At 54.7% G+C, this 12,414-nt stretch overlaps 4 non-coding genes across 4 annotated transcripts; 2 read left to right on the forward strand and 2 right to left on the reverse strand.

Annotated features, from left to right (window-relative positions):
* Nucleotides 1-332: 332 nt before the first annotated feature.
* LOC125363715 lies at nucleotides 333-496 on the forward strand. Its single transcript, XR_007213307.1, has one exon. It is a non-coding gene; the product is annotated as a U1 spliceosomal RNA (small nuclear RNA).
* A 2,244-nt stretch (nucleotides 497-2,740) lies between these two features.
* LOC125363710 lies at nucleotides 2,741-2,904 on the reverse strand. The gene has a single exon (XR_007213303.1). It is a non-coding gene; the product is annotated as a U1 spliceosomal RNA (small nuclear RNA).
* Nucleotides 2,905-6,986: 4,082 nt separating this feature from the next.
* On the forward strand, nucleotides 6,987-7,150 carry LOC125363713. The gene has a single exon (XR_007213305.1). It is a non-coding gene; the product is annotated as a U1 spliceosomal RNA (small nuclear RNA).
* Nucleotides 7,151-9,244: 2,094 nt separating this feature from the next.
* LOC125363716 lies at nucleotides 9,245-9,408 on the reverse strand. Its single transcript, XR_007213308.1, has one exon. It is a non-coding gene; the product is annotated as a U1 spliceosomal RNA (small nuclear RNA).
* Between the last annotated feature and the right edge of the window lie 3,006 nt (nucleotides 9,409-12,414).

Below are 12,414 nucleotides of genomic sequence, written 5' to 3' on the forward strand. Positions count from 1 at the left end.
GGAGGGCAGCGGAGTGGGTGCCCGCCCCACCGCGGACTCCTCGCTAACGCCTCCCGAGGTTCCACCCCCTAGCGGGCGGACAGGGCGTTAGGGGAGGGGCGTGACGGGGAGGCGGGCATATGTAGATGAGGGTGAGCGCAGAGGCCGCCGGTTCCTCCCCTCTCGGGCCTCTCGATCCCCCGTGGACCGTGGGCGGCTGGCACCGGGGCGCTTTCTGGGCAGCGAGGGTGTTGTGCGGGGGTGTGAGGGTGCGGGGGCCTGCAGGAGAGGGCGACCGTGAGTGAAGAGTGCGGCGGTCGCGAGGGTGAGTGTGCAGGGGCGTCGAGCAACTCATACTTACCTGGCAGGGGAGATACCATGATCACGAAGGTGGTTTTCCCAGGGCGAGGCTTATCCATTGCACTCCGGATGTGCTGACCCCTGCGATTTCCCCAAATGCGGGAAACTCGACTGCATAATTTGTGGTAGTGGGGGACTGCGTTCGCGCTCTCCCCTGGTCTTACTGTACAAAGATAGAATAACCTTGTTAAGATAAAGTTACTACATCTGCATTACTTTAGGTGAAGGCGTCGGGAGCTCTTGTTCGTTGTGAAACTGCTGTGGTTCCCGGGCCACGCGCGACTGTTTACTTCGCAGGATTAAATCAAACCAGCAGGTTTGAAGGCTTTGCAGAGCAAGAGAGTGTGTTGCGATGGCCACGCTATCACCCTGCCGCTGTCCCACGGCATAATGTCGGGGACCTACCCGTGCCTGGCTAGCGCTAGCGCTTTGTGATGGAGCCTGAAAAGCGGGCTAGCCCCGCCGCAAAATATCCCACACCACCAGCAAAATGGTAGGTTCCAGAGCGTGGGCACACAGGGTCTCGGTACCGACCGCCCCTTTTGTGCTGCTCACAGCCTCCTCGTCCTCTGGTGTTTTCCTGCTTGCCCAATACTCTCAGACTCCCAGTCCCAGCTCCGTTGTCCGCCCTAGCGGGTCCGCCTCAGCCCTCCTGCCCGAGGACACGGGCTCCAACCTCCCCCTGTCTCCTTCCTCGTAAAAGGCGCGACCGGCACCGCGCGTGACACATGCGCGGGCGGACGGACCGCCTCTGCTGTCTCACACGCAGCACGCGGCGACGCAAGCAGGGGGGGGGGGGCCGCCCCTTCCCAGTCACTCCGCCGCCCTCGCCCCAGAAGGCGTCTGGAAGGAGCCGGAAGGCAGCTTTATATAAATGAATCCACGCGGAGAAGCTTTTCTTTGGGCCTGTTTTAAATTGCCCGGGCTCGGGCGGGCAGCCGGGATGGAGTACCGCGCAGAGGGGCGCTCAACCCGGGGAGGGAGAGAGGTTCTCTAGTTTTCCGAAACACACACTCCCTCCCCCGCCCCCACCCCCCGGAGGGTACGGTCGGCGGGCTCGGCCCCCCTCCACTCCCGCTGACCGAACGGAGCCCGAGGGAAGAGCGGAGGAGAAACCCCGAGAATCGTTCCAGGAGAGGAGACGCAGTTGTCCGGGCGCGCGGCGATCTGAGCGGGAGCGACTCCCGGAGGCCGCGTCCGCCTGCCCGCCGCGGCTTATGGGTTCCGGGCCCAGCGCCACTCGCGGCCTGTCCTGCGCGGGCGGGCGGGGAGCGGCGGGGATGACGACAGGCGCGCGGCCTCATCATCTTATTATATCTATTTATTTGGTAATGTATTATCGTTGAGACGGCGGCTTGATCCAGAAACTCGGGATCTGGACTAACTTACAACTGCGTACACAGGGGCTGGGGATGTGGCCTAGTGGCAAGAGAGCTTGCCTCGTACACGTGAGGCCCTGGGTTCGGTTCCCCAGCACCACATATACAGAAAACAGCCAGAAGTGGCGCTGTGGCTCAGGTGCTAGCCTTGAGCAAAAAGAAGCCAGGGACAGTGCTCAGGCAGGCCCTGAGTCCAAGGCCCAGGACTGGCAAAAACACACACACACACACACACACAACTGCGTACACAGAAACGAACGAAGAGCACCAGCTCTGTACACGACGCGTGGCGGCAGGGGAGTCTAAATTCTCTTAAGGGTACTTGAACACACACCTTTTGTAACTGGCGGGTGCGAGGAGCTTGGCTGTTCCTCTCTCCCGAGAGTCCAACGCGTTCGAAATAAACGACCCTGCCATCACTGTGTGTGGGCTTGTACCGCTGCGGGTTGTGAAAAATGTCCCAATAACTGTATAAAGAAAATGGGGAAGAAGGCTCAAGAAAGGGAGAGAAGAGAAGAGAAAAGAATGACAAATTTTTTTAATAAAGGTAAAATAATTTAGTACCTTAGCAGTAAGGAAGGAGGATAATTTCCCACGTTCTCCTTCCTCCCTTGGACTTGTCACACACATCCCCAGGAATGTGAACAAAATACACTCACCACCCCCCTTGAAACCGCTTGCCGCAAGGCTGTATAACGTGCATGACTTATAAGAAAACGGACTTTATATGAAAAGAATAAGAACGCTATAAGAACCCTAAAACACTGATTCGTTGTAGACACCACGCCGAAGAACCACAAACCCAACGTCAGACGAGGTTGTCAACGGTCCCACAAAAGAGAAGAAATAACCGCGCGCCACTATAAGTTGCCACCAAAAAATAAAGACAAAAAACTCCCCTAACTCGTCGTACAAAACACAACTTAAACGACTAAATGCACACAAGGCAATAACCAAGCATATCTGTATACTTGACACCCTTTACCCCTCTTAAGAATCAGTCTTTCATTCAACAACAAAATCAGGGGAGAGCGCGAACGCAGTCCCCCACTACCACAAATTATGCAGTCGAGTTTCCCACATTTGGGGAAATCGCAGGGGTCAGCACATCCGGAGTGCAATGGATAAGCCTCGCCCTGGGAAAACCACCTTCGTGATCATGGTATCTCCCCTGCCAGGTAAGTATGAGTTGCTCGACGCCCCTGCACACACACCCTCGAGACAGACTCACTCTCAACTCACGGTCACACGCAGAAACACAGCCTCCTCGCACCAACACCCACGGAGTCTTCATCGCACACCGCAAAAATCCTACCCACTCCCTTCACTTACTGCCCACGCGGGACCTACACGCCCGAGATGAGTGGGACCGGCAGGCTCCGCGCGCCCTCTCATCTGCATACGACACGCCCCCGAGCTGGCCTCCCCTTGCCCCGCCTACTAACACCTCCCCCCGCAGCCGAGCGCCGGTCCCCGCCGGCTGGCCGAATTTTACACAGCCATTTCGAAAAGCCCTATATATCCATCCAGTACGGTGTTCCCGAAAGGAAGTCTAAATGTACTCCTAACGAAAACAAAGCTCACTTTCCCTTCTTTTGCCTTTTTCCTTTGCAAAACAAAAAGGCCTTATACATAGCTTGCCAAGAAAGATGTGCTTTTGGACCTTAAAGGACGGACTGAGCTGTGTCAGGGTTGTGCAGTGTGGGAAGCCCATGTCCCTGTGCAGCCCGCGCCTGTGGAGGGGACAGTAAAGACGCCTGTAAGCTGCCCTATCGAGCCTTTGTTTTCTTGCTGATTGGCATACAGCAATCCCCCCACACACTGTTGGTCGATATATATTTGAAAACACTGTGTATAAGTTCGAGACTACAGAATCATCAGGAAAAGAAACAAAAAGGCTTTTGTTTCCATATTTTAGGCGTGTTACGGGGGCCAATTGGACTAGCCCGCCACCCCAAGATGTTACAGGGTCAGAGCAAAAATATATCCAGCTCATGAACAAAGTTGGGAGAACTCGAGCTTTATTGTAGGCACAGAAGCTGAAGGGTCAGGGACACCGCGCAGACTCGGGAGCTAACACTGTGACTCTGAACAGTCCTCGAGCCGGGGTTTATAAAAAGGCAAAAATCACACGCAGGTCGCTTGGCAAAGTAGTTCACAGTTTCTAAGCAACATAGGATAAAGTCCGAATGCTAACAGTCTCAGCTTCTAATTACAAATAACATTTTGTTTATAACAGGATGCAGTTAATACAGAGACAGAATTTAGCCTGGAGCAGGGGCCTCCACTTTGGGCTAACAACTTTGTTGGCAAGACTTTCTGGCCAATACAGCAACACAGTACAGACAGTGATAAACTTCAAGGTTGTCAGTGACCCTCTGTCACTGTCAACCTGTCAAGTTGTCAGCTCGGTGAACTTGAGTGAGGGAGAGATGCTGCTTTCCTTATGCAAGGATGAGAAATTCTGCCTTTAAGTTGACCCTATTCCTGATTTTTCATTAGTCAACTTTATAATAAACTAAAATAAGCTGGATATGAAGCTAAAATGGCTGTTAGCACTTCCTTTAGAATGGGGATTGTTATTTGGGACATATAGTTTTAGGCTGCTTGGTCTCAGTTATTCCATCTTGGTTCAGAAATATGCATCTCCTTCTCAGGCATTCATTTCAGTTTGTGGACTGTTTCATATAAACATGAAGAGGCGCTCAGGCATTGATTATGTCTTTGTGATTCTTTCCTAACATTATCCTCTTTTGGTCTCGCTGGTTATAGGTATCTAGAATCCTGTGTAATTTATCATATCCCTGTGCATTTTAGATCTAACTTCCACGTATCAGAGTATCGCATATCCATGTAAATTCCATTCTGTGTAGGCACCACATATTTTTAGACCCACTCAACTGTTTTTGGGCACCTGGGTTGTTTCCATACCTTGGCCATTGAGAATAGTGCAGGAATGAACATGGATTTGCAGGTTGCCTTATATCCTGGTTTGGGATGTTCGGGTATCATATATTCTTTATCTATTCATCTATTGCAGGGTATCTGGGCTGTTTTCATGGCTTGGCTATGGAAGCCAGGCCCCATGTTGTCATTGCCACGCCCCACTGCAGAGCGTAAAAGGGGATCCCGCCCCACGTTGAGGGGACTGGAACCACCACCCCCAGACTGCAGGCGTCCAGGGGATTTAAGAGGGTGGGTTTGGGGGTGGGGTGGGGGGGCATGGAGAAAGGAAGGCGCCAGGAGGTGCCTCCTGGAGCTAAGCAGCGCGGGTTCCCCTCAGGCCTGAGGGGAGCCCTGGGCCTGGGCATGGAGGAGGCCCGAGCCCTGAGCAGCAGCAGAGAGAGGCCCGAGAGGCCTAGCCATGGCGGGAAGGGAGGACAGGCCTGTAGAGCTGAGGCCTGCTGAGAGCCAGAGGCGGAGAGCGGACAGAGCGGAGCAGAGCGAGCAGAGCAGAGCCGAGAAGAGCCGGAGGCCTGCGGAGGGGCCGGAGCCTGGTGCCTGCGGGAACCAGAGCTGCTGCAGAGATCGGAGCAGAGGCCCACGGAGAGCCGAGGCCCACGGAGAGCCGCGTGGAAAGTGCAGTTCCTCAGAGGGGGGAGAGGCCTATAGAGAACAAGAGGCCTGCAGAGGCCTGTGGACAGGAGAAGCCTGTGGAAAGGAAGGAAGGAAAGAAACTTGCCCCCACGGAGGCTGCAACTGCTCCTAGCTGTGGGGTAGCCCCGGGAAAGGCAGTTGCAAACTGAGTGATAAAACTCACTTGTCACCTTTGACGGTGCTCGGTGGATTTTCTCAATCCCCAGAACACAACAGGCTATGGTGAATAGTGCAGCAATGAACATGTGTCTTTACGTTATCCAGACTGTTAATGTTCTGGATAGATGCTGCTAGGGTAGTTCTCGTGTTTAATTTTTTTGAGGATTCTCCAAGCTGCTATGTAGAGTGCTTTCCTAGTACACATGAAGCGCTGGGTTCGATTCCTCACCACCACATACATAAAAAAAAGCCGGAAGTGGCGCTGTGGCTTCAGTGGCAGAGTGCTAGCCTTGAGCAAAAAGAAGCCAGGGACAGTGCTCAGGCCCTGAGTTCAAGCCCAGGACTGGCCAAAAAAAAAAATGAAAATACAGTGCTGTTTGAAGAAAACATACAGCACCAGCCAAAGACGATCTAACTTATAATGTACACAGTGTGATAAACCTGTTTCTACAATTACGATGCAGTACAGTGTTTTTTTTTTTTAAAATAAAAAGTCATAAGAAAATAGAGCATAGCTGATCACTACGTGGCTCTGGCCTGGGATCCTCGCTAGCCAGGAGTCCCAGATCTGAGGCTCGAGGCTGGAGGCCAGAGCCCGGTCACCCCAGGAAACTCAGCAGCCACAGCCAGGAGGAACCGCATGAAAAAAGTAATAATAACAATATGGAACTGCTTAATCTAACCCTACAACTCAAATGGCCACGGAGCAGGAGGAAGCGGAGCGCCGCGGTGCCCAGGTGAGGCTCCCCCGCGGGGTGCGGGGTGAGGAGGGAGTCAGCTCTCAGACCCCGGCACCGGGCGAGGCTGGCGGTCCGCAAGGACGGGAGGGCCGTCCCCACAGCTCCCGGTACCCAGGCCCGGCCACCAGAGGGCAGCGCTCCCAAGCTTTTTGCTGTATGTCAATCAGCAAGAAAACAAAGGCTCCATAGGGCAGCTTACAGGCGTCTTTACTGTCCCCTCCACAGGCGCGGGCTGCACAGGGACATGGGCTTCCCACACTGCACAACCCTGACACAGCTCAGTCCGTCCTTTAAGGTCCAAAAGCACATCTTTCTTGGCAAGCTATGTATAAGGCCTTTTTGTTTTGCAAAGGAAAAAGGCAAAAGGAGGGAAAGTGAGCTTTGTTTTCGTTAGGAGTACATTTAGACTTCCTTTCGGGAACACCGTACTGGATGGATATATAGGGCTTTTCGAAATGGCTGTGTAAAATTCGGCCAGCCGGCGGGGACCGGCGCTCGGCTGCGGGGGGAGGTGTTAGTAGGCGGGGCAAGGGGAGGCCAGCTCGGGGGCGTGTCGTATGCAGATGAGAGGGCGCGCGGAGCCTGCCGGTCCCACTCATCTCGGGCGTGTAGGTCCCGCGTGGGCAGTAAGTGAAGGGAGTGGGTAGGATTTTTGCGGTGTGCGATGAAGACTCCGTGGGTGTTGGTGCGAGGAGGCTGTGTTTCTGCGTGTGACCGTGAGTTGAGAGTGAGTCTGTCGCGAGGGTGTGTGTGCAGGGGCGTTGAGCAACTCATACTTACCTGGCAGGGGAGATACCATGATCACGAAGGTGGTTTTCCCAGGGCGAGGCTTATCCATTGCACTCCGGATGTGCTGACCCCTGCGATTTCCCCAAATGTGGGAAACTCGACTGCATAATTTGTGGTAGTGGGGGACTGCGTTCGCGCTCTCCCCTGATTTTGATGTTAAATAAAAGACCACTGCATTCTTAATTGTTGGGGAGAAGTAAGGTATCTTGTTATCAGCTTAGAGAGCGTTTTTTTTTTTTCTTGTTCTTTTCGTTTTCTATATTTCCCGGGGTTTTTGTCTTGTGTTTCTTTGCTGCCGGTGCCCAAGAGCGCGCGAAGTAGGTTTCTTGTCAAGTCAGTGAGCGATGAGATTTTTGTCCGACATTGGGTTTGTGGCGCCTGGGCGTTGTAATATGGGGTGGGTTCTGTTTTTTTAGCTCCTTCTCCAGATTATTCCCTTCATAACGAGATCGCTTATAGCTAGGTGAACTTTTTCCCCCGTCCCCTTTCCTAAGTAAAACAAGACAAGCGGCTTCAGCGGCGAGGTAAGTATGTATGTATTTCGGTAACATTGCTAAGTCGTGGGGTCCATGTGTGGCAAATTGGCGGAGTTTATGTGCTGTAGTGAACGCTTTTCTGGAGGCGGGGGAGTATCTTCCCCCTTATTCTAAATTCTCTCTCTTTTTCTGCCCGTTTTCTTTGTGCGGCTGCTAGGACATTTTCACAGCATACATGTAGGACACAAAACCGAAGCGTCATAGGAAGACACTAGAGTCTTAATTAAGCACACAGCGATTGGGCTGCAGGGCCGGTTAATTTCCCCATCCGATTCTCGAGAGGGACACAGTCCCGGCCTTCACCCACATCTATACAGTGTAGCTCGCTTGGGTCGCACCAACAGAGACACACGGGCTTGGTGTTGGTGCTCTTCGTTTCTCTGCGTACACAGTTGTCTAGACTAACTTATTGCCAAGGATCCCGAGTGGAAAGAAAGCTGTTCTGCATTAAACCAGCGTCTCAGTTTACATTACCGAAATGAATAATCTGATGATGAGGCCGCGCGCCTGTCGTCATCCCAGCCGCTAGAGAAGATCTGAGGTGCGCGGTTCAGAGCCCGCCCGGGCGTGCAGGACAGGCTCCGGGGCGGGCGCCTGGGCCCGGAACCCACAACGAAGCCGTGGCGGGCAGGCGGGACCGCGACCTCCGGGAGTCGCTCCCGCTCGGCTCGGGCCGCTGCGCGCCCGACGTCTTTCCTGGAACCATTCTCGGAGTTTCTGAACCTCGCGCTCCTTCTCTCGGGCTCCGAACGGCAGCCCTCTAGAGGTCCGGGGTCAGCAGCAGGAGTGGAGAAGGCCGAGCCCACCGAACAACCAACCCCTCCCGGGGGAGGGGGGATGTGGGAGAGGGGAGTTCGTGGGGGGAACCTCTCTCTCATCCCCGCCCCGGCCGTGTTGGAGAGAATATAAAAAACAGGCCCAATAAAAAGCCCCGCCGCCTCCCTCGGCGTGGTTTCCTTTATAGGCAGCTTGCCTTGCGGCTCCTTCCAGACGACTTCTCTGCCCCGGGAGAGGGGAACCGCCATCCCCGCGAGCCTCGAGCCTGGAGGGCGAGGTTGGCGGAGTGAAGGGGCGGCCCTCCCCCGCGTGCTGGCGTCGCCGCGTGCGCGTGTGGAGACGGGGGCAGGGGCGATCTGTCGGCGCGTAGACGCCTCGCGGTGCCATCAGTGCCGGGCTCGCCGCGTAGTGTACCCGCCCCGGGGGGCAGCTGTGAGCACGGGCGTGCCTGACCCCACACAGGGAAGGAGATAGGCGGCGGCTGCAGCCGAGGCGGGGATCGCGATCCTGAGGGGCGGCCCGCACGTGAGAGTAGACTGGGAAGGTACTTCCGCACGAGGAGCCGGCGAGGCTGTCCAACAGCGCAAAAAGCCCAGTCAATAACGAGCCAAGTGTGCCCACGACCTGGCCGGGGAACACCACCACTGTAACCAGCTGTGGAGGCCAGCATTTTGCGCAGGGCTCGGGTCGGCCCCTCTATCTCAACAGAAGTTTGAGGGATTACGCCGTGGGACAGAATCGTCGAGGGTCCGTCCGGGCTAAGCACAGCCAGCATCTGAGAGACAGCACAGTTGCTGCTAAGTGACGATCTCGACTCTGTAGCCAGGTTCCCAAAGTCTGCGGGTTTCAACCTCGTAGAATGAGTGACATAACGGACTCTCTCCTACGCTGATTCAAGGGACATTCTCTTACATTTGCACAGCAAAATCAGGGGAGAGCGCGAACGCAGTCCCCCACTACCACAAATTATGCAGTCGAGTTTCCCGCATTTGGGGAAATCGCAGGGGTCAGCACATCCGGAGTGCAATGGATAAGCCTCGCCCTGGGAAAACCACCTTCGTGATCATGGTATCTCCCCTGCCAGGTAAGTATGAGTTGCTCCGCTCACCTGCACACTCACCCTCGCGACCGCCGCACTCTTCACTCACGGTCGCCCTCTCCTGCAGGCCCCCGCACCCTCACACCCCCGCACAACACCCTCGCTGCCCAGAAAGCGCCCCGGTGCCAGCCGCCCACGGTCCACGGGGGATCGAGAGGCCCGAGAGGGGAGGAACCGGCGGCCTCTGCGCTCACCCTCATCTACATATGCCCGCCTCCCCGTCACGCCCCTCCCCTAACGTCCTGTCCGCCCGCTAAGGGGTGGAGTCCCGGCCTCCGCGTCCCGGGGAAAGGGATGGGCAGACACACAGATACACACACAGGAAAAATGAAAGGAAAAGGGGCTGGGACGGGGCTGACGGGTGGGGCTCGGGGCCTCGGCACCGCAGAAGCGGGGAAGGCTGGAAGGGGCGCTGGTCGCAAGCGCTGCAGCGCGAGTCCCGCGCGAGGAGAGGCTCAGGGACGGAGCCCAGGCCCGGATTTCGAGTCCTCAGGACCGGCAGCAATAAATCAAGAACGCAGAAACCACCTGGTGACTCGCACCCCTCATCCCAGCCACCGGGTGGGGCGGATCGGGGCTGAGATCCGCGGGGTGCTTGCTTCCATGCAGCCCGGGTGGAGAAGCGCAGGAGGCCCCCTCGCCGGGGCGCCGGCCCAACGAGGCTGGCAGGTGGGGTTCAAACGGCCGCCGGCACCCTAGGCCGCCAGCCAGGGGGGCCCCGGGCGCTGAGTGCAGATGTGACTACTGGCCGCCAGCCCCTCCCACTTCCCCCAGGTCACCTTGGTGGCTGTGACAGTGGATGGCGCTCTGGATCGCGGGTGGGCAGGACGGGCGGCCGCGCTCCTTCCCTGGGCATGGGCGAAGGCGGGTGGAGGCCTCGGCGGCCTTGCCCAGTGATGGGACCGGGCGCTTTCCTCACAGACCTTGTTTCCAGGGTGCCACTCGTGGATAGTGTCGGGGAGGGGGAGAGAGGCAGCGGCCTCCTCAGGAGAGCCGCAGCAGGTGCCACTAGCCCGGAGGTGGCCTTTTCCGTGGACCATGTAGAAGAGGACACGAAGGAGTAGTGGGATCTGATCTTCAGTGGTGATCGTACCACAGGCACCAGCCATGCTTTCTTGTGTTATTACTTTCCAAAGCATCTAACTTTATCAAGATGACCTCTGGTTTGCTTCCCCAATTCTGATTTTTTTTTTTTTTAAACTATCAAGAATACAAGGGGCTGGGGATATGGCCTAGTGGCAAGAGCGCTTGCCTCGTATACTTGAAGCCCTGGGTTCAATTCCCCAGCACCACATATATAGAAAATGGCCAGAAGTGGCGCTGTGACTCAAGTGGTAGAGTGCTAGCCTTGAGCGGGAAGAAGCCAGGGACAGTGCTCAGGCCCTGAGCCCAAGGCCCAGGACTGGCAAAAAAGAAAAAAAGAAAAAAAAAGAATACAAGCTGAGCGCTGGGAATATGGCCTAGTGGCAGAGTGCTTGCCTCGTATACATGAAGCCCTGGGTTTGATTCCTCAGCTCCACATATATAGAAAAAGGTAGAAGTGGCGCTGTGGCTCAAGTGGCAGAGTGCTAGCCTTGAGCAGAAGCCAGGGACAGTGCTCAGGCCCTGAGTCCAAGCCCAGGACTGGAAAAAAAAGAAAAAAAACCAACAACGCTGGAGATGCTTTGTACTCAAACTCACCCTTTGTCCAACTGCTTAGAGAACATTAAAGTCCATGAGACTTATTTTCAATTAACCAACAAAAGTTGTAAGTGGAGCTGTGGCTCAAATTGTGTAGTGCTCAGGCCCTGAGTTCAGACCCTAGCTGTATGTGTATGTGCCAGACCTAGGGTCTAAACTCAGGGCCTGAGCACTGCCCCTGGCTTCTTTTTGCTCATGGCTAGCACTCTGCCACTTGAGCCACAGCGCCACTTCTGGCCTTTTCTGTTTATGTGGTTTCTGAGGAATGGCACCCAGGGCTTCATGCATGCTAGGCAAGCACTCTACCCCTAAGCCACATTCCCAGCCCAGTGAATATAATTTTTAAAAACACAAGCTAGAGCCAAGCAACCGTGGCCTGCAATCCTGACTACTCAGGAGGCTGATTTCTGGGGACTGCAGTACAAGCCAGCTGGGTCCTACCAGTGTAAGTTCTATATTAGATACCAAATACTCCTGAGGTGAAGCTGGAGCTCAAGTGGTATAGTGCTAACCTTGAGCACAAAAATTCAGGGACTGTGCACACACACACACGCAGGCAAGCTATGTGCCAGTAGCTCACACTTGTGATCCTAGTTACTGAAGACATTTGCTGAGTTCCAAGGATTACAGTTTGAAGCTGGTCCAGGCAGGAAAGTCTGAGACTCTTACCTTCAACTAACCACACCAAAATTCAAGAACACACAAACAAACCCTCATGAAGCTACAGAGTACTAGCCTTGGGCAAAAAGCTGAGACAGTGCCCAGGTCCTGAACTCAAGCTCCAAGGCTGGCACACATGCGCACACACACAACACATAAAAGTGACACATATTTGATGATGTATTTTATTTGGGTGAGTGTAGCTGGTCACAGCTTGACTCTCAGGTCCTGCATGACTCATTTTACAGCATCTGCAGAGTATCTAGTGGCATCTTTCCTACTACTAAGACCCTGCTTTTTGTCCAGAGTAGCAACATGTCCAGAAAGAGTTCTTTTCCTGACCATACAACATAGTTTACTGACCAATTAGACGCCAAGTCTCCAGATTGGACATATCTAGGCAAACGAAAAGAGCCAGCCCAGTTGGAAGTCTTTTCTCCTTCTAGTAGGAAAACTGGTACCCTGTAGACAGCTGGGCCACTAGAGGTTTTACCTTAGATGGTAGTGCAAAGAAAAGTATTACCTGCCGATAAACCTACACTACCACTGTGACCTGCTGGGAGAGAATACATTAGTCCTGCCTGTTTCAGTCTAGTTATAGCCGACAGAATATAGTGCTTTAAGCTATACAGTGCTTGCTTGCAATTTCAATGTAGAGG

The sequence above is a fragment of the Perognathus longimembris genome, chromosome 14 (assembly GCF_023159225.1).
Source record: "Perognathus longimembris pacificus isolate PPM17 chromosome 14, ASM2315922v1, whole genome shotgun sequence".
Lineage (NCBI taxonomy): Eukaryota > Metazoa > Chordata > Mammalia > Rodentia > Heteromyidae > Perognathus > Perognathus longimembris.